Source organism: Alligator sinensis, unplaced genomic scaffold (assembly GCF_000455745.1).
Source record: "Alligator sinensis unplaced genomic scaffold, ASM45574v1 scaffold17_1, whole genome shotgun sequence".
Taxonomy (NCBI): domain Eukaryota; kingdom Metazoa; phylum Chordata; order Crocodylia; family Alligatoridae; genus Alligator; species Alligator sinensis.
The window spans coordinates 1,036,318-1,058,940 of NW_005842491.1; positions in this window are offsets into that span (position 1 = coordinate 1,036,318).

The following is a 22,623-nucleotide window of genomic DNA, read 5'->3' on the forward strand; positions in this document are numbered from 1 at the left end:
TGCCATTGGCCTGAACCAGAAAAGCTTCATTTCCAATGAAGGTTGCTACAAACACAACCTTTTGCTGCAGATGATGCTTGATGACACTCAGAGAGCAAGACATCAATGCATGGTGGCATGTCTTATCTTTCCAATTGCTTTGGCTTGATGGCCCACCAGCACATCTTCAGCATCCTCTAAGAGCTGAAGATGATGGCCCAGTTCCTCCAGTTGGGGAGGAGTAAAACATCTATGCCACCACTATCTGGTTATTGGAGAGCAAAATATGAGACATACTGATCTGGACTGGGATGAATCAAGGCTGTCCTCTCAGCTCCATGGTTCCCAACTTGCTCACAGAGCTCCTCAATAGAGAAATCACTGAGGACCCAGGAAAGTTTAACCTCTACATATAAAAACTGCCTATCCTAGCCTAGGCAGATATCAGCGGGACACTGACCACCACAGGCCCCTTGTTTTGCATGTAGTAGGTTAGGGTGCTTCTGGTATCTTTGGAAAATATGCCTTGTAGTTGTGCAATAGGGTTCCTTGTGCAGTTTTAGGAATAAGTCAGACAGAGATTTATATGGCATGGTTTGGATAGGGATGATTCTGCCTCCGGAGGTCCTTTCTGGCCCTGCTTTTCTATTAATCTCTGACTTTAGTCCTCACAAATAAACCCCAAAACTCCACAGGATGCTAGACATCAGCTCAAACCTCCATTTCAACTCATACAAATATGTCTTGCTGCATACTGACTACAGAAAAAAGAAACTATATTATGGCCACCACCATCAAGATCCAAGGCAAGACCATGAGGCACCTAAAGGATGGTGATGCCTACCTCCACCTGTGCATGCCCACAGGCCACTGTGCAAGATTCTGGAGGACACTACCCTGGGAATCATAGGATTTCCACAAGGCTGACTCCTTCCTGCTGGCACACCTTCCTCATCTCCTGTATCTGATTTGTCTCAAGGGGCTCAGCAATTCCAAAACACCTCTCAAGAAAGCAGAGATTGAGGTTACATGGTTCCTTAAGAACTGAATGAGCCTGCCACTGCAGGCTAGCAACGAGCTCCTGCATAACCTCTACCAGCAGGGTGGATGCTGATTTCCCTTGCTGAGATGTTACAATAGTGGCTCATGCCTTCTGCCTCCCGACTTTCCCTGTTGAACTGGTGAGCAGCACTGCTACAGGCCAGCACCCAGCACTGCTAGGTGAATGCCTGTTTGAGAACGTGTGTGTGTGTTCATGTGAATGTGGCATAAGTATGTGAGAGCTTGGTGTGTGCATGCTCAGCAGGTCCTGATGACAGACTGATGCACAATATGTGGTGAGGGAATAAAAACTAAAGACAGCATACTACAGTGAGTGGAAAGTAGGGATAACTTGGAAATTTCCTTTGTGTTCACCACCTTAAGCAGGAGGATTGGGGGCATCAGAGGTTAGAGACTCCCGGCAGTTAAGAAAAATGTAAGAAGCCCCAAAGACATCAGGTGTGGAGTGACAAGGCCTGTATTTCTCAAGTTCCCAAGCAGAACTGCAGGAAACCTGCCAGGTTCATTTCAAGGAGTGCATTTCTTGTCATTGCTTGGGGTTCACAAGCCCTCTGACTTTCAATATCCTGTAAACTACAATTCTGAAAGCAAAACTCACTTGCGTGTTGTGAATGTTGCTTCGGTTCACATTAAAACCGACAGTTTTCCTCAGTTCCATACAGTGGACACAAACTCTCCAGGATCTTATGATATTTGGTGATGTTTCATAAAGCCTCAGTTCCTAGAGTCTTGTGATTATGTGAGAATCTCCACATTCATTAAAACAATAAAGCAAGATCTAGCCCTCATGGGTTGTGAATAAAAGCCCAAGAGCTTGAAAAGCTCAGAAATGAGAACAGCAGGTACACATACCAGCAACCTGATAAAGAAGGCCATGCATTCTAAAGCTCATCTAACTGTTTCCCCAGTCTTGCAGTTGGTCCAATAACAAAGACCACCCAGAAAAATCCTTGCCTCTCACACAGAATCCCAAATGCTCGTGATTTCGGGGCTCTGACTCAAAAGTCTGCAATTGAAGTTTATGTGGAGCCACATCATTTTATGAAGACCCAGTGCATTTACCTTGCATTCTCTCTTGCTGGAACAGACCCTGGATGAATATGAAAAGCTCTGGTGAAGTTTGTGGCACAGCTGAGAGGGGTGCCTGAAAAGTGTTGATAACATCTTCCTGAGTTGGAGGTTAATTCTACCTCAGCCCCAAATTCATAACAGCACTGGTTTTCAACCTGTGGTCCATGGACCCCTGTGGTTCCACAGACCTCTGTGGGTCTACAGACTATGTCTAAGGGGTCCATGAAAGATGATAATGATCAACCAAAAGTATGTGAATACCCACACTTACAATTCAAAGGGGTCCACACCTTCATTAGAAATTTCCAAAGGGGTCCATATCTCCATATCTCCAAATGAAAAAAAAAGGTTGAAAACCACTACATTAGAGAAACTTTGTGGCTGCTCTGACCTCTGCTATTTGCAATGGGCTCCATGAGACTATGCCACCAGAGGATTGCCAAATCATAGTAGCTAGGGTGATCATACATTTTGTTTTTGCTGAGACAGTCCCATTTTAAACACCTGGCCTGGACATCCTGTCAGTTTGGTCAATGACATTTTTGGTCAAATGCAGCAGCAGCAGCAGCAACAGCTCTCCACCTAGGGGACATGATAAGAGGTTGCCACTAGTCATCTGGCATCCCACCATGCTCCACATCCTGCCTCCCCTGGCCCATCAACCCTCCCACCTCCATCTCCACCCTGCTTTCCAGCTGAGACCAGCACTTGGAGACCTGAGCATGCCAGAAAGGGTGTATGTTAGTTTGGAGCTGGGAGGAAGGGAGCATCCTGTTTTGAAACCTGGGAAATTTGGTCACGCTAATAGCGTTCTGCACCCCAGTATAATCACTACAACTACAGCTCTGGGATCTGGGGAGGAAAGCAATATAAAAGCTAGTTTGTTGACTATATTTCAGCTAATGATAGCTCCATACTGAGAGGATCCATTGCCAGAGCAGTGCAGAGACACCAGGATACATTAGAGAATCAAACCTATATGCAACACCTGAATCCTGTTTCCCACAGAGATGGATTTAAACCAAACTTGCAGAACCAACGCCCTAATGCTTTGGAATATTCAGGCTCAGGGAGAGCTGCATGGGAATTTTGCAGCTTGGGCCCATTCCTAGTTTACAGCTAGGCATCTTTGCCCATTTAGGACATGGGGCTCAGGACTACCGAAACTCTGGGGCATCTGTCAAAGACAAGGAACAGGGATTGGGTAAATGAGAACAAGGTGATCCAGAGTCCTGAGTCACTGCTGCTCTTGTCATTTGGGCTGTAATGAGGATTAGCATTCAATTTCTACCAGTCTTTAATTTTGAAACAAAGCTGCAACAATTAGTGCAGAAGTATTTGTCCCTGAAGTCTCAAAATCTAAAGCACAAGAATCATCAAAGTTTCTGCCAGTGACCAGCTTTAAAGAGGCATGAGAGTGCTGGTGTAATTACATGACTCTGCAATGCACTCAGGTGGTGTTGCTGACGCAGGATCATTGAGGCTGAGCTGAACAATAAAAATGTCTCATCTCCGGAGGCTGAAGTGAGTCATACCAGCCTGCCTTGTAGGACTGGTTACTGCAGGGGCTTCTCACACCTGGCAGCTCTCATGGATAGTCATACACCACCGCTGCTAAACAGGAGCTGAATTCTGATTCTGTAGCAAGGCTGTGGGAGGAGGAGAGAGAAATCTCCATAGCTACTGTACCAGCCAAAGGCCTTGACATGTAATGTAAGGGAGGTGGCTTGCTTCTCCAGCCACAAAGTTCAGCCAGCACTACAAGAAGATTCAGCAGCCCAGCAATGCTTCACATCAGTTTAGAAAAAAGCAAAGAAATAGCCTTGGATCTCAGATGGCTGCAAAGGACCAGTCCTTGGTTTTCCATTGCAACCTCAACCTGGGGTTTGTTGCAGTGCAGCTGCCCCATAGGCACTGGTGTCTTTACTGACCCAGGAAGGGGGCACAAAGTTGAAGCAGGGAGCAGAGGGCACCCAAAGGATTATCTCTCCTTCTGCCTCTCTTTTCCTCTGAGCTCACCATGCCATGTCTGAGCAAGCTCTGCTCAGCTGTACCTCATGCATGTGTATAGAAGTAGTGACTTCTGGCACAATTATGCTTCCCTGATGATTGACATTGCCTCCATCATGCCTCCCTGCCCTCCATTAATGCTGACTTTGTGAAGGAACATCTTGAGAAGCTGGATACCTTCAAGTCAGCCGGCCCTGACAATCTTCACCCCAGGGTACTCAAGGAGCTGGCGAGCATCATAGCCCAGCCCCTAGCACGGATCTTTGAAAACTCTTGGCGCTCTGGTGTAGTGCCCGAAGACTGGAAGAAGGCCAATGTGGTGCCTATCTTCAAGAAAGGGAGGAAAGTGGATCCGGCTAACTATAGGCCCATCAGCCTGACTTCTATCCCGGGGAAGATCTTAGAAAAGTTTATTAAAGAGGCCATCCTTAATGGACTGGCCAACGCCAACATCTTAAGGGATAGCCAGCACGGGTTTGTTGCAGGTAGGTCTTGCTTGACCAATCTCATTTCCTTCTACGACCAGGTGACCTATCACCTGGACAAGGGAGAAGAGATTGATGTCATATATCTTGACTTCAAAAAAGCCTTCAATCTGGTGTCACATGATCGCCTCTTGGAGAAACTGGCCAATTGTCGCCTTGGGCCCTCCACGATCCACTGGCTGGAAAATTGGCTCCGGGGTCGGACCCAGAGGGTAGTAATCGATGGAAGTCACTCATCGTGGTGTCCTGTGACCAGTGGGGTCCCCCAAGGCTCTGTCCTTGGACCCATACTGTTCAACATCTTCATTAATGATGTGGACACTGGAGTCAGAAGCGATCAGAACTGGCCAAGTTCGCCGATGACACCAAACTTTGGGGCAAAGCATCCACACCAGAAGACAGGCAGGTTATCCAGGCTGACCTGGACAGGCTCAGCAAGTGGGCGGACGAGAATCTGATGGTGTTCAACGCCGATAAATGCAAGGTTCTCCACCTTGGGAAAAAAAACCCGCAGCATCCTTATAGGCTCGGCAGTGCTATGTTGGCTAGCACTATGGAAGAAAGAGACTTGGGGGTCATCATTGACCACAAGATGAACATGAGCCTGCAATGCGATGCGGCGGCTAGTAAAGCGACCAAAACGCTGGCTTGCATCCATAGATGCTTCTCAAGCAAATCCCGGGACGTCATTCTCCCCCTGTACTCGGCCTTAGTGAGGCCGCAGCTGGAGTACTGCGTCCAGTTTTGGGCTCCACAATTCAAAAAGGATGTGGAGAAGCTTGAGAGAGTCCAGAGAAGAGCCACGCGCATGATCAGAGGTCAGGGAAGCAGACCCTACGATGACAGGCTGAGAGCCCTGGGGCTCTTTAGCCTGAAAAAGCGCAGGCTCAGGGGTGATCTGATGGCCACCTACAAGTTTATCAGGGGTGACCACCAGCATCTGGGGGAACGTCTGTTCACCAGAGCGCCCCAAGGGATGACGAGGTCGAATGGTCACAAACTACTTCAAGATCGTTTCAGGCTGGACATAAGGAAGAATTTCTTTACTGTCCGAGCCCCCAAGGTCTGGAACAGCCTGCCACCGGAGGTGGTTCAAGCGCCTTCATTGAACACCTTCAAGATGAAACTGGATGGTTATCTTGCTGGGATCCTATGACCCCAGCTGACTTCCTGCCCTTTGGGCAGGGGGCTGGACTCGATGATCTTCCGAGGTCCCTTCCAGCCCTAATGTCTATGAAATCTATGAAATCTATGAATTTTAGAAAGGATCTAAATCCTTCTGCCTCAGGCCATAAACCAAACTCTGGCTAAGGAAGAAGAGAAAAAAACTTCCCCTTGGATTGGATTATCCTGTAATTGCGTCAACTGTGTAATTGCCTGCTGTGAAGTTAATTGTATGTTGTTTTAAAGCAGCTGGTGGTGGCCACAGTCAATAACAGAATGCTGCAATGGCTACACTTTGGCCCTGATCCCATCCTCCCTATCATTCTCATGGTCTGCATCTTTACATTTATGAAAAATGGCATGTGTCCCTATGTGCCTATTACTGTTAATGCCTTAACTTTTTATGCACTTGATTTTGATGGGTCTGTGTTAAGTGTGTGTGTGGCAATTCTAACTGCAGCGGGTGGGAGGGGATGAGGCAAAGCAAGGGCAGCACAGACACAGCTTCCAACTGCCCAGCCCCAGTGCAGCTTCCCCCAAGCTGGAAGCTGTGCTGACAACACAGCAAGGAAACAGGAGGCAGAGAGAAACATTAGCAGTGTAGGTGCACCTTCCAGCTGCCTGGTCCTGGTACAGCTATAGGCAAAGTGCGGCCCTGCTGATGTGCTGCCAAAGGCCCCCAGCCTGTGCTGGACCAGAGCTCATGGCTTGTAAAGGTTGCTGACTTAGATGGGTTATTCCCACATTCAAAGGGATTTGAACACTGGAGCCAGATGGCGGTTTGGACACATCTGCCTTTGTGCTAAAGCCACCTAGATGCCTGTTTGTCTCCAGACAACTGAATAGCTTTGAAAGTCCAGCTCTTGGAAAGCACAGCCCTTCACCCATTGCCTTCATGTAACACACACTTCCTTTCAATAAAATTATCCGTTACAATTCTGCACTCTTTGATAAATCCTGTAGCATGGTGTGTATTCTAGTGCAGTGTTTCTTAGCCTGTGGGTCACAACACAAAAGTGGGTCACAAAAATATATGAAAGGGTCATGAACAAACTTTAAAAATGGATCAACACACTTAAAAAATGGATTCTCCTTTAAAGGAGAAAAACATACGAAACCACAGTTTTTCCTTGTAGGCTGTCATAGTCCCAGCCTGCAAGGGGCTACTTGGGGTTGCTTTGGCCCCCTCCCTCCCCACACACTGTGGGGATGTGGCCTGGGGGCAGGGAGTAGCAGGTCAGGAATGAGAGGCACTGGGTTGGGACTGGCCATCAATGTTTACAAATGGGTCCTGGTACAAAAAATGTTGAGAACCACTGCTCTAGTGTACATTTAACTCAGAGGATAGAACCACTTCACTTACATACAGAATATACTTGGAAAATGAACTTAAATTGTTGTAAAAACCTTGCATGCTTGTGCATTATTGTGCAATAGTTCAGTATTGTGAACTATTAAGAGCATTAATCAAACATGACTCTAGAGTACTACTAGGGACAGAGCCTCAGCTCGTTTAAATCAGTGTAGCTTTACTGGGTTTAGTATATTTACACTGATTTGTGGTAGCTAGTAATCTGGGTGTATTGCCTCTAATTGCACTTTCAAGGGCAAAATACTCAGCTGCAGATGGCCCTTCATATAGTATACCATATTTACCCGAATCCAAGATGACCCTGAATTTAAGATGGACCCCTAATAATTAGATTCTATACATGGAAAATATGTATATTTGTTACAGTTTTCCATGTATAGAATCTAATTATTGGAGGGTCGTCTTTAATTAACACCCCCACACACTGATGCAGGGGGGCAGGCAGAGGGGAGAGGTCAAACAGCTTGCCCACTGCCATCTGCCTCCCTTGTGCCTGCCCTGTTGCCACCTCTGCCCCCTGCCTTCTCCCCGCTCCCACAGCCTTGGATCTCCCTTCCCCTTTGCTCTCCCTCCTGCTCCACCTCCCCAGCCTCTGCTTCCCCCTTCTCTCCCAGCCTCTACTTCTCTCTCCCCCAGCCTCTGCTCCACCCCTTCTCTCTTCCCCTTGCTCCATGCCATCAGGCTATGTCTCCATTGCAGCCTAAGGCACAGAGTACAACCCCAACCCAGCCATGCAGGCTGGGTGCCACTCCTATGGGGCCAGGCTGGTGCTATGACCCAGGCTGCAGCATAGACTGAGCCTGCCAGCATGGAGCAAAGGGGAGCGGGGGAAAAGAGACAGGTGGGAGAACGGGTGCTTTTGGGGGTGGGGGAAAGATAGTGGGCTGCAGAGGCAGCAGATGGGCAGGCAGCAGCCCTGACCTCAGGTTGAGGCTGAAGCCATAGCCATAGCTGCCACCTGCTCCCCTCCACCCTCGTACTCAATTCCAAGATGAGGGGCTTCCCTCCCCATGTTAACTGGGGGAAACAACTCATCTTGGAATTGCGTATGTATGGTAAATCACTGTGGACACACTTGAAGTTCTTTAAAATGTCTTCCATCAGCTGAAATGAAAAATTAATTTTCTTCAGTTGCAGATACAAACCTAGAAACATTGCTGAATTTCAGACATGTAGTGGGCAACCCATAATTCCTAATGTAACATACTTTTATTAACTGTTAAAGAGACAGGTTAAACATTTTAAGGAGTAAAAAGCCTTTGATCTTGTGTGCTGGATGGAAGTTTTCTTTCTATTTAAAGATATTCAAATTCTTTCTTTAACAGTGTGAGTTTAAGACTTGAACTCTATTAATATTGAAATCTATGAATATGTCTTTATGAAAGTTCACGCAGATAAATTATTTAAATAGCAGCATCACTAACAGTCCTTGCTACAGTGAAATGTGCTGAGAAATGTACAGTTCCTAAAACTCAAAAAGGGAGGATAGGTCATAGGACTGGAATGAACCACCTGGATCAGCTCAAGTCTCCTGTAACTACAGGCAATCATGTAACAAACATTAAGTCCAAAAGGGTCCTCAGTAATATCTTCTCTGGTCTTCTGCACACTACAACTACAAAGCATCTCTTGATACTCTGTAACAGGAGGGTGTCCTAGGGTCCCCGTGCTCTCTCCTGACGCCCCCTTTACCCTGCCAAGCTGCCGAAAGGGCACCCTCTATTCTCTCCTGCCACGTCTTTGATGTTATATATATTATAGGGAGGCTGCCTTTTCATCCTCTTGGACACGGTTCTCCTGTTATACACTGGCCCCATTTCTGGAATGGGTGTTCAGGTACACCCCAGCCTTATGGACTATGCATGGCTCCAACCACCCTTTTACCATGCCCTAAGCCTCGCTGATGGAACGGATGTTCTTTGGTCTCGCACTGTCTCACTGGCACTTAGGCTCTCCGCAGCCCTGTCTCACTCAGCACCTCATTGGCGCTCTGTTTCTCCATAGCCTTGTCTCACTCTGTGCCTCTCTGATGCTTGGGCTTTCCTCAGCCCTGTCTTGCACTGCGCCTCACTGGGCGCTCGGGCTGTCCGTAGCCCTCTCTGTTTCTCCACAGTCTTGTCTCACTCTGCGCCTCTCTGGTGCTCGGGCTCTCCACAGCCCTGTCTCACACTGCGCTTCATTGGGCGCTTGGGCTCTCCGCAGCCCTGCCTTGCACTGCGCCTCCCTGGGAGCTCAGGTTCTCTACGACCTTGTCTCACTCTGCCTTATTGGGCACTCAGGGTCAGCCCACTCCCCATGCTATGCCCTTCCTGGTGCTTGGGGTCAGCACATTCCCAATGCCGCGCCTTTTCTGGTGCTCGGGTCAGCACACTCCCAATGCTGCACCCTTTCTGGCATTCAGGGTCAGCACACTCCCAATGCTGCACCCTTTCTGGCTTTCATCGGTCGCTGTCCCCTCTCTGGGCTTCTCAATCACTGCCCCCTTCTCAGGGGCTTCTCGAATTGCTGCCCCCTTCTCTGGGGCTTCCCAAATCACTGCCCCCTTCTCTGGGCTTCCCAAATTGCTGCCCCCTTCTCTGGGGCTTCTCAATGGCTGCCCCCTTCTCTGGGGCTGGGGTCCCCACACTACTGTGAGTCCTCTATGAAGCCTCCTCCATCCCCTTATAGCCTCACCCAAGCCACCGGTGAAAAACAGCAAACAAAACACAAGCCCCTGGGCTATATCAAGCTGCTTATGCATTCAGGCCTCTTCCCTCTGCTCGCTCAGGCAAAGCTCCTTCCCCCTTGGCTTCCAGCAGGGAACTGCCCCCCTGGTCCCAGCCCTTGGATTTAAATGGGAGTCAGGCCCTGCCCCTTCCAGCCAACAGACCAGGTGCAGTTGCGACCACTTCCCTCATTAAGCGGTTGTCCCAGCAACCTGCACCTGGGTGTTTATCTCTGGCTCCACAAGTAGCAGGCACCTTAGTGCCCTGCTACACACTCTATAGCAAACTTAGGATCTTTAGCACAAAAAAAAGCCTACACAAATTACCATATGCCACAGGAGAAGCCGAGACTGTCACCAACACATTGACTTCCCTGGTGCTAGTAAAATACGGTCTTGATCTGAGGAAAAAAGATCATACCCCATGCTACAGGGAAAGGCAAAAAATAGGGACTGTGTCTCAGCCGCCTGCGGAAGGTTCAGGATTGAGAGTATGGTCGGGGGTAGAAAGGTAAGAAAGGTTTATTGACTTTACAAAAACACAACTACGCATAGTAACAAGACAAACAATGACAGACAAGAACAATTCTCATCAGCAACTTATCAGCAGTCCCCTGTGATGCCTGATGTACAACAGGTTTCTCTTTCCACAAAGCTCAGTGAAGTCAGGCGTCCCCGATCAGCGCTGTCCGAGAGGTACCGGGAAAGACCCCTGGAATTCAGTCCTTGGGCTCCTCGAGGTCCATGGGCCCACTGATCCAGGCCAACAGCTAACTTATCCTTTTCACAGAGCTGTATCTTTCTTCTAAATAATTTCCATATGTTTAGCCAATTTATAGCTTCTGAACGGTACTGATAATGTACAGCCACTCAAATTCCTTTTAGTTCAACTGTCCTTAGACTGACCAATAGCAGTACAAGCCTCACGTTCCTTTTGATAAGGTTAATTTTAACTATGACACAGGGCCTTACTACTTCAAGGCTTTGCTAAATTTACTAGGCCTTACTTTATACAAGGCGTGACTACATCTTAAACTTTAATTAGGCTCTTAGCCACAACATATAGCTTAATATCTACACAAATACATAAAAACACTTGGTCTAATCTTCATAGAACCTTCAGCAAGCACCTTTATCACACAGACATAATTTCAGCTGTCACAGGACTGTACTTGTGGGTGCCATTACATCCACCTTTGCTTCCTGTCCCTCATGCTCAGAGCAACTGAAGGAAACATGCACTGAATTTACTCTGGGGTGTTGGTTGTAGCCATGCTGATCTAAGGCCATATTCAGTTGTTCTAATAAAATATATCACATTTACCCAAATAGCCTGAATTTACTCTGGATTTTTACATTTTAACAGAGCAGAATGTTCATTTCAAGACTTTAATTTCTAGATGGGGAAGCTGTGAGACAGAGAGGGGAAGGAACTTGCCAAGGCTCCTAGATAGAGTGAAGGTCAGTTCCAGAGTTGGTAATAGGGTTGGTCTTGCCAACTCTGTACACAGAGCCCAGCCCTGACTCCCCACTACCTGCCTCCAATTTTATACCTTTGTAAGGCCAATGATTTCAATACCCTGCCATGTTTACGTGGAGTCATGGCAATGTCAAACTGGAATAATATAGCAGGGAGAGCATGAGTTCTCCCCGCTACACGGTGGGGATAGTGGAACATAGTCTCAGATGGGACTGACTCAAAGACAGGATGGTAGAAAGCACAACTAACAGCTGCCATCAGCAACCCATCAGCACACACTTAGGTCCAGCCCCACTTCCTAGACAGATTCCACTAGACAGATTCAGTGTCACTTTTCTAGCAGGATGGAGGAGCAAGCTATAAAATCCTTTCCCTTACAGCCAATAACACGAACAAGCTTGTAATACTCTGATCCATTTTCTGCACCACCACTGACTACACAAAGTTTGCCAGGAATTGACTGTGTATCTTGGCCCCCTCCCAGCTGAACTGGATTAGGGAGCTCCAATAAAATGGCTGGCTCTTTTGCACATGCTGCCATTGCATGAACAAAGCTGTGAGAAAGCAGGAGTTTTCACCATGCAGCCAACTCTGATGTCAACTGGGGGATTTATTGTCTCTAATCTCTAAGCAGATAAAATACACAAGAGATTGCACACAGCCCTGGACTCCTGCCATCTGCTCTGACTAGTTCCCCCTCTTGTTTTTCCTTCAAACTTCTCCCTATTTGGAGAACTAGAGTGTTCCTGAGATGCAAGAGCTTGAAATTCCTCCCCCAAAAATGTTTCCCATGTCAGAAAGCCAAAGGAGAAAAAAGACCCATCACTTTCCTGCTGGAATAAGCTAATTCTGTTCTTTTGACCTAATTGTGACAGGAGAAGGGTCAGCATGAAATGCCTCTCGTTCATGGCCGAGTATCATAAGAGAGGCAAGGTCAGAAGTCATAGTCATTTAGCCAGAAATAAGAGATTTTGAACAAATTGCCACTATTTCCCTGAAAAAAAATTATTAAATGGAGGATCAGCTCCCTGTGTTCTGTGTAGCGTAGACAAGTCAGAATCAAGAACAAGATATCCAATCTAGCCACAGCCACATAAGAATGAGTCATCCTACTGCAGGTGAGGGTGAGTCACCAATGTTCTGTCCCCCTCCAGTCTGAGTCACCAACAGACCCCCAGCTGTCTCTTTATGAGGGGTGTCTGAATGTTTCTAGCCTGACATCAATGCATTTGTTCCAGTGCAGCTGAAGCTTGCCTCTGACTGTCTTTGAAAAATCTTTGTCCTATATATCCAGAAAGTAGGTAACTGCTGCAATCAACTCACACCATTTTCTTGAATTTCTCAGGAGACACAGACTGCATGTGGTTCCATTGCATGCTCCGGTGTTCAATCTTGGGAACAAAATACTGAAGCCATGTCTCATCCTGAGTCACTCTTGCACTAATGATTTTTATTGGGTTTGCTTGAAACCACCCCCAAAGTTCCCTGCAAATGTCTAGTTGCCATCTCTTCAGGTTAGTTCTTAATATACTGGGCACCTTTCTAACTGACACCTTTTTCATTCCAAATTCTTCATTGTGGAAAGCATGCACTGATCCAGTACTGAAGTCCACTCTCAGCTGTATGCCTCAATGTACAAATAGATAGTGCATTTTTCTACAGCCCAGTTCTTCCTGTGTTTGTCCTGGATCTGAAAAGTTGCAGAATGTCTTTGTAAGATTGTGAAAATAAACTGGGAAGACAGAATATCAAACACAGAGGTACTGGAGCATGCAAGAATGACACACTTAGAAACCATTATTGACAATATGAGGTTGCAGTGGATCGACCATGTTAGGAGAATGGGTGGAGACCATATTCCCAAGAATATTTTGTATAGTGAGATTTGAGACAATTCTAGAAAGCGGGGTTGCCTTCTACAGCAGTGCCATGATGCATGCAAAAATGATATGAAGTCATTCAACATCAGTGTAGAAAGCTGGGAGGAGTCAGAATCCCATCTGATCTGGAGGAAACATCTGGCACTGGCTGCAGCTCAACATGACACAGCTTTAATCCAGAGGATGGAAGCAAAGCAAGAAAGAAAAAAGCAGCATGCTGTAAACTTGGACTCCAACTCAGACAACACCTGGATCTGTGAAACTTGTAACAAGCTGTGTCACTCTTGAATTGGGTTTGTTGGCCACAAACGGATTCATCAGGTATCTGACTAGACTTCTTATGTGTACACCATGATCGAAAGGCTCAACACTTGTCTACTACATTGCTCTTTGAATTGTGGTTTAGTGAGTGTTGAATGCACTGCTGCTTCTTTGCCAGCAGGTGGCCAGTGAGCATACACATCCCAGCATACCTTGCTATGATAAAGTGTCCATAGGTTCCCTGGGATTCTCCAGCACTGCGTGAAACATTAGTCCCTGATTTGATTCGGTAGAGATTTGGCCTGACTTGGTGGCCAAATCTCCGAATCTGAATCAAATTAGAGGACCCTTTAATAGCTCTGAATCAAATCAGAACCCTCCTAATCGATTCGGAGAGATTCGGCGATTCAGACATAGACACAGCTTTAAATGTTTTTTCTACTTACCTCTAGGTAGCAGGCAGCTCATGAACACTGTGATGCTGGGGCGCATGGATTGCCCCACAGAAAAACAGGGGGCTCCCCAGCATGCTCGGCACCAAACCCATAAGTGGATCAGAAGTACTTCCAATTCAGCCCCCACTGTGCCCCCCCAGCTCGGTGACTGGTTCCTCCTTGGTCTGGGGGGGGTGGCACCCAGGGTCCTCCTGCAGCCAATCACCGAGCCAGTGGGGCGCAGGGGGGCCCCCCAGCACACTTCCCGGTGGACCAGGAAGTGAACTGAAAGTACTTCTGGTTCACTTCTGGCTTTGCCGCCAAGCATGTGGAGGGCCCCCCTGCACTCCTGTGGGGTGCTCCATGCTCCCCAGCATTGCAGCAATCACAAGCTGCACTGGTACCTCGAGGTATGTAGAAAAAAACATTAAAAGCTGTATCTACGTCCGAATCACTGATTCTCCAAATCAGCATCAAATCTTCAGACTCGTATTCGGCCAAATTAAATCAGGGACAGTGATCTGAATCAATGAATCAAATCACTGTCCCTGATTCAGGCCAAATCCAAGTCCTAATTGAATAGGGCCCGCCTTACACACCCCTACTGAGCAATACCCCATTGAGTGTTCAGCCAGGAGGGAGTAACTGGTACCATTCTGTGGGCGGGGCTTTGATGGAAGATGCCGCCCAACTCCTGCCCTAAACCACCTGCTATTTCTGCTGCTTGCACTGCCATCCACAGACAACTTATGAGCCCCAAGGGAGAGATCACTGCTCTCACAGAACTCTGGCTCACGTTATCTATTACAATGTCAAGGCACAAAGGAACAGTGTGTAGAGTTGCTATACCAAATACTCTACAGGCTTATGGAGAAAGACTAGATACAAACAAAATTTCGACTCTAAAGCTTTGGAGAGGAGAATTTGTAGTGAACTTTCTACGCCTTATAATAGGCTAATGTTAGGTGTTCAACAGTTCATATGTTCAGTGCAGGCTATAGAACTTCATCTTCCTACACGGAGCCCAGCGACTGGTAGAGTTTCTTTTGAAAAGGTGGGGTTTCTTGTGTTACCTTTTGCAGCCACTGGCAAAGGCAGAATCCTGAATGCACATTGCTGAGCTGGTCCCATCTGTCAATTCCTATGAGCATGTATATACCACAGCAGCAGCCTGTCCCAACCAAGACAGCCCTTAGCACACCCCACTCACCTGCTCCAGCTGGCATATTGCAAACCTAGAAAAGCATTGGTGAGGCTTGTCCAGAACCTATTAGCTGCTGTCAAACACACCAGCAACCATGATGTTGAGAGCAGGTACAAATGGACACCCTGGAATATCATCACCCATATATTTTAGTTTAGGTATACATGGACAGGGTGTGCTTGGGAATGGCCTGGCAGGGATGTACTGCTGCCATGGTATAGATATACATGCAACTTCTCTATGACTATACACAGACATCATCTTTGGAGAAGGATAAACTGTCAGGATGTGTCCTGGCACAGCTACTCCATTTAATTTGGTGACACATGTGCTGCTCCCAGAGTTTCAGGGGCCCTATTCTGTGGGACAACTGCAAACAAGGATACTGACTCAGGGTGTGCTTCCGCAAATAGAGGAACCTTGGAGTTCTCTCACTTGCAGAGCTGTTCTGTGAGTCAAGGAACAGCAGCATGATACCCATGCCCAGAAAAGCCCCCATTAGGAAATTACCAGTGCATGCCTCTACAAGCAGGGAACCTGAGCAGGTGCTACCAAGGCTTCAGGCATCTGATCCTGTGGGCCCTAGAAAAAGCCCTGCAGGGGAATTCCTGGGGTGTGAAGGATTGGGCCCCTGAAGCCCTAAGAGTACTTCTCTGGGTTGGCTGGAGAGTACAAACAGCTCCAATCTGCCCGTTCCCTCCTGCCATAAAGCAAACAGCAAAAAATCTGCACAAAATTTCACTACCTATAATCATGGCCACAATTTTCAGTATCTGTGGTGTGAGAAGGAGCATGGGCTTCTGTTTGGTTGGGCTTTGTGCCACCATAAAAATTGATCCTCTCTTTAAACATCTGTCTTTATCCTATGATTTCCCAAGTAGCACAGAAAACATCTTTGGGACAGAGACCAGGACAGTAGAAGTGACGGAGCTCTTATCCACTAGCAAGGCTTCTGACAGTATAAATGATCAGACAGGTAAAGACAAAGTAACCCAACATGTCTGTCTTCCCTACTTGTAAGATCTCAGCCCTCAAGTCCAAAACACCTGCACCAAAGTCTTTCTTTCTGTGGCAGGGACAGGGTCCTGGCCCCTGTCATGCTTCTGTGGAAACAGCCCTGCCAGCAGGGGATCTCACCCAGCTGGGTGTGGACATGCAGTGCAGGTCTGGCATCTGGGGGGAGCACAGCCACTGGCAATACTGGGAGCACAGGAACCTACACTCCAGAGAACCATTCCTGATTGGTCCGCGACAGGTAATGGACCGTTTAAGGAGAGAATGCCAAGGGAAGTGCAGCATTCAGCATGCCCAGGCAAAAAACACCAGAGACTGAGGGAGGGAAGACCTCCAAAGAGAAACGTCCCCATGCCAGACCCTCAGGAGCTCCTGGGAACAGGACAAGCCCAAATGAGGATTGTCCCTCCTAGAGAGATAAGTAAACTGGGAAGGGCGCAAGAGTGACAAGGAGGGTTGTCCCCATAGGAACCTGAGCTGGGATTCTAGGTAAAGAGAATCCCATGAGCAACAACTGGCATAACCCTAGCTGAGTGAAGGAGAGATAAGAAGAGAGAAATAAAGCAAGCTGACTACTGGGAAGACATGGAAGTGAAAGGGAAACTGAGGCAGCTGACCTTAGGGAAAGGGTTAACCTGAATTGCTGGTGAGGAAAACGAAGCATAGGGACAGAGTTTATGGCAGAGTATACCCGGGAGGAGGGGGAAGGACTCTGAGGGATTCAGTGGTGAACATAGGTCTCTAAAATAATAACCAGGTTGAGAGCCCCAGCTAAAAGGATTTTTTTTTTGTGGGTTTAATTCTGTCCTACTGGGAATGAATCCTAAGAGGGGAGCATGAAAAGGAGGAAATCCTTCCCCATAGATTTGAGTTATAGTTAAGAAACAAACAGGACCGGATTTACAAAGAGGGGACATTTGGGAAAACTAGGGTCCAAGGTCAGCAACTTGCATAGGAATATCTCCAAAGGACATTGGAGAAATAATGTGTGTATGATTTGAGGATGATATCCCTAGAGTGATTGAACAGATGAATAGATAAAACGAGCTACTAGGAGCAGAAGACAGAGAGAGAAAGACCTGGACAAGCTCTGCTCAACACCCAGGGAGTGCAGTGAACATGCACCTGAGAGGAAAGGGACAAGGTAAAGGGGAGGTAGGAGCCCTGTAGAAGATCCATGACATGTTTAGATGGACTGCCAAGCTATAACATCCATCCTCCTGGACATATTTACTATCAAGACGTGGCAGAAGAGTGCGGGGGATATATACGTTGTGGTCCCAGTAACCCAGCATGGTTCCAAAGTGAAAGAATACGACTCACTCATACCCTCCTTAAAAACCCTGCAGGGTCTTTCTGCCCTTATTACATAACATCCATTTTCCCCATTCCCCACCTCTATTGTCGTCCCCACCAAGGCCCACTCCAACTCCTGTTTGTGTTTGTGCTTGTGCTTCCTTTTCCCATTTTCTACTTCATGCCTACCACACTACTTACTTTTCCCAGGCTTTTTCCCCATTTTCATTCACCAACAATCATAGTTTTATAGTTTCTAGGGTCAGAAGGAACCTGAACAGATCATCAAGTCTGACCCCCTGCCTTGGGCAGGAACAAGTGCTGGGATCATAATACCCCAGCCAGATATCTATCCAACGTCCTTTTGAAGACCCGCAAGGTAGGGGAGAGCACCACCTCCCTTGGGAGCCCATTTCAGAGCCTGGCAGCCCTAACCATAAAGTAATGCCTCCTGATATCAAGCCTGAACCTGCTCTCAATCAATTTGTGGCCATTATTCCTTGTTATCCCAGGTGGTGCCTGGGGGAACAGAGCCTCACCTATTTTCCGCTGGTCCCCCCAGTGAGTTTATAGATGGCCACCAGATCCGCTCTCAGTTTTCTCTTGTGGAGGCTGAATAGATTTAGGCCCTTTAGTCTATCTTCATAGGGCCTGGCCTGATGCCCCCTGACCATGCAAGAGGCCCTCCTCTGGACCCTCTCAAGGTTAGCCACATCCCTCGAAGTGTGGCGCCCAGAACCGGATGCAGTGCTCCAACTGCAGCCTGACCAGTGCTACATAGAGGGGAAGGATCACCTCCCTCATCCTGCTTGTGATGCATCTGTGGATGCATGACAAGGTGCAGTTAGCCTTACTGACCGCTTCCTCGCATTGGTGGCTCATGTCCATCCTGGAGTCAACAATGACTCCAAGATCCCTTTCAGCCACTGTGTTGTTGAGAAGGGTGTTTCCCAGCCTATAGGTATGTTGCAGGTTCCTTCTCCCTAGATGCAGCACCTTGCACTTGTCTGCATTGAATTCCATTCTATTCTCATCCACCCACCTCTGTAACCTGTCTAAATCTAGTTGGATTCTGTCCCTCCCCTCCAGTGTGCCCACTTCTCCCCACATCTTTGTCATCAGCGAATTTGAACAGCGTGCTTTCCACACCCACCTCCAAGTCACTGATAAAGATGTTGAATAACACAAGCCCGAGGACTGAGCCCTGGGGAACTTCACTGCCCACATCCCTCCAGGTCAAAAATGACCCATCCACCACCACCCTCTGGGTGCAACCATTGAGCCAATTTGCCACCCATCTGACTGTGTAGGCATCAATGTCACAGTCATCTAGGGTTTTTTTTATGAGAATGGGGTTAGAAACAGTGTCAAAGGCCTTTTTGAAGTCCAGGTAGACGACATCCACCTCAACACCCGCATCCAAGGACTTTGTGACCTGGTTGTAAAAGGAAACGGTTAGTTGGGCAGGATCTGGCTGCAATGAACCCGTGTTGGTAGCCCTTGAACATTACCTCCCATGCTGGGCCCCCGCAGATGTGTTCCTTGATAATTTTCTCAAAGGTCTTCCCAAGGACTGAGGCGACACTAATTGGCCTATAGTTACCCAGGTCCTCCTTTCTCCCCTTCTTGTAAATGGGGACCACATTGGCCTTTTTCCCATCCTCTAGGACCTGGCTAGAGCACCATGAGCACTCATACAGCCATGCCAGGGGCCCTGCTATGACCTCCACCAATTCCCTCAGTACCCTCAGATGAAGAGCATCCGAACCTGCTGATTTATACACGTCCAGCCCCTCCAAAAGTTCCTTAACTAGATTGTCTCTGACCCTAGGCATGGTGTCATGTCCCCTGAGCCTGCCCATAATCCTAGTGGGGGAGTTGTCCTGGTCCCTGCTCAGAAATATGGAGGCAAAGAACTCGTTGAAGAGATCAGCTTTTTCCTTTGCTGCAATCACTAGATTGCCAAGCCTGTCCTGTAGGGGGGCCATGTTACCTGGTGCCTTCTTCTTACTCCCTATGTATTTGAAAAAGGACTTTTTGTTATCCTTAATTCTGATCGCCAGTCCTAGTTCCATCTCTGGCTTGGCCTTCCTAACCACCTCCCTGCAATCACAAAAGCAAGGCACCTCCCATCAGGGAATCAAACCCTAGTCTCCTACATGACAGGCAGGGATAGTTACCACTATACTAACAAGGAATAGTACAATATTACTAAGGACTGGGGTGACTGAGGATCCTCCTCCCCCAGTGATTCTCTCATTCTTCTCTTGGCATTACAATCTGCATCTTGAGCCTGAGGCATGGAAAATCTTTCAGCAATCTGTCAAAATTTTGTCAAAATTTCAAAACATTTAAATGATTGCCACACCACTATTGTCTGCAATCCATGGCACACGGTTGAACATATGACCTTTTACCTCTCTCCTGACTGGATGATTAAAACTATTTTAACAGGACAAACAGTAAATAAAGAGTGAATGGGGCCAGCAATGGAATGGCTGATAGTTTAGGGGTATTTCCATTGGCAGCAACACACTTTGAATAATGTCTGATACTTATCAGGTTTTATTCATAAACTCCTTCACCCAAATATCTGTTTCCAGTTGGAACATACAAGTGCTGAGCTGAAAGTATCAAGAAAAAGTGACTCACTGGACTTTGCATGTCTGTAAATAAGTTAACAGTTCAATCTAGCTGCACTTGGTGCTTCTTCTCCCCCAAATCCAAATAAGAGTGGTTTTGACAAATTTTAATTCCCAGCTCTCCTTGTTCTACTGCTCAATTAGGCCATGTCTTCACTGAAAAAAAGGGTTTATTTCTACAATGAAGGAGACCTAATGGTTGTAAAATCCCCCTAGAGACCAAACATTTTTAGTTTGTGGTAGATAATAAAGGTTCATCCTTCACTCCCACCTGAGGGGATATCAATTAGCTACATCAGGATAAAATCTCCAGTGCCCTGTCTCCATTGAGATTTCCCATCACGGTGGGTATCCCAATATAAAAGTAACACTTGTGGCTGCAATGGAAAGACTTAGCTTTAGAAAGGTGAGCAGCTGTTTCTGGCTCTGCTGCCTGGAATACTGTGCATGTGCTGCCCTCTGTTGTTCACGAGTAGGAAATGGAGTATTTTATTGTAGAAGTCAATGATAGATAGATAGATAGATAGATAGATAGAAGGGCTATGTGAAGCTTCGGTCCCTGATTTGATCTGGTAGAGATTCAGCCCAATTTGGTGGCCGAATCAAATCAGGAGACCCTTTAATCTCTCTGAATCAAATCAGAACCCTTTGAATCAATTCAGAGAGATTCAGAAAGACTCAGCAATTCATATATAGACACAGCTTTAAATGTTTTTTCTACATACCTCAAGGTAACAGGCGGCTCATGAATGCTGCGATGCTGGGGTGGATGGAGCATCCCACAGGAGCATGAGGGGGGTCCCCAGCATGCTTGGCAGCAGATCCAGAAGTGGACGAGAAGCACTTCCAGTTTACTTCCAGGTCTGCTGGGGAGCACACGGGGGGTCACCTGCACCCCCGCAGCTCAGTGACTGGTGCCTCCTGGGTCTGAGACAGGTACCCGGGGTCCCCCCATGACCAATTGCTGAGCTGGGGAGGTACGGTAGATATACTGGAGGATAGGGTTAGTATTAAGAGAGACCTAGACAAATTGGAGGATTGGACCAAAAGAAATCTCATGAGGTTTAATAAGGACAACTGAAAAGTCTGGCACTTAAGACAGAACAATCCCATGCACCAGTACAGGCTGGGGGCTAACTGGCTGAACAGCAGCTCTGCAGAAAAGGACCTGAATATGAGCCAAAAGTGTGCCCATTATGTCTGTGTGAGTAGGCAGCTATTAGATCCAGCTTCGAATCCGGCCACTTAGATGCCAGGGATGATCTGGAGCTCTGGACTGGGTTTCCGCTTTGATCCGGCCGAAGCGGCTCCAAAGCTTCGGAGCCGCCTCAGAGATCCGGCCATAGGGTATAATGGGGAATCAATGAAATATCTATAACTTTGTTGTTTTTTGTCTGATTTAGATGAAACATGCAGGGGTAGTAGACTCTGCTGAGAGCATGAAACCTGCCAAGTATCAAGAAGATCGGTGCAGGGATTTGGTGGGGAACTGCACCTCAAGCTGCTGACAGGCAAAACTCATGACATAGATGACCCTGTGTGTGTTAAGGTGCAGCGGGGTGAAAGCTGCTGGGCTGGTAGCCCTTGCTGCGGCCACAAAGCCTACCAGCTTGTCGAGGAGATAGGTGCAGGGCTTCTGGGTTCTGGGGCCTTGCACTTCTAGCTGCTGACAGACAAAGTCCATAACATGGGTGGTTGTGCAACTGACTGTCTGTGAATTGGGGCAGTTGATTGTCTGTATTGAGTCCTTCCTCTCCTTAGTCTCGGGTTTTGTAGGTGTTAATTGTTGCTAAATAACTGTTACATTAGCTAGCAACTGTGTATTGAGCTGATCCCTGAGTGAATCATGATTGATTGGCAACTGGTAACACAGTAGCTTAGCAGCCAGGCCTGCAGTAGTTCCACACCCACCCCAAACGTGCCCCAAGACACACAGTTGCACAAGCACCCATGTCACGAGTTTTGCCTGTCAGCAGCTAGAGGTGCAGGGCCCCAGAACCCCTGTACCTACCTCCTTGACTGCTGGCAGGCTTTGTGGCCTCAGCAGGGGCTAACAGGCCTGCAGTTTTCACCCTGCTGCACCTTAACACACACAGTGTCACCCATGCCTACTAAATGGACAGAAGCAATTGGTGACAGACAGGGGGGACAAGGCTGAACTCCTCAACGAGTTCTTTGCCTCAGTGTTCCTAAGTGAGGGGCAGGACAAGTCTCTCACGAGATTGTAGAGTGGCAGCAGCAAGGCGCCAGACTGCCATGCGTAGACCCTGAGATGGTGCAGAGTCTCTTGGAAGAACTGGATGCCTTTAAGTCGGCAGGACCGGATGAGCTCCATCCGAGGGTACTGAAGGCACTGACTGATGTCATTGCGCAGCCACTGGTGGGAATATTTGAACGCTCGTGGCACACGGGCCAAGTCCCAGAGGACTGGAAAAGGGCCAATGTGGTCCCCATTTTCAAGAAGGGGAGGAAGGAGGACCCAGGCAACTATAGGCCAGTCAGTCTCACCTCCATCCTTGGCAAAGTCTTTGAAAAAATTATCAAGGCTCACATTTGCAAGAGCCC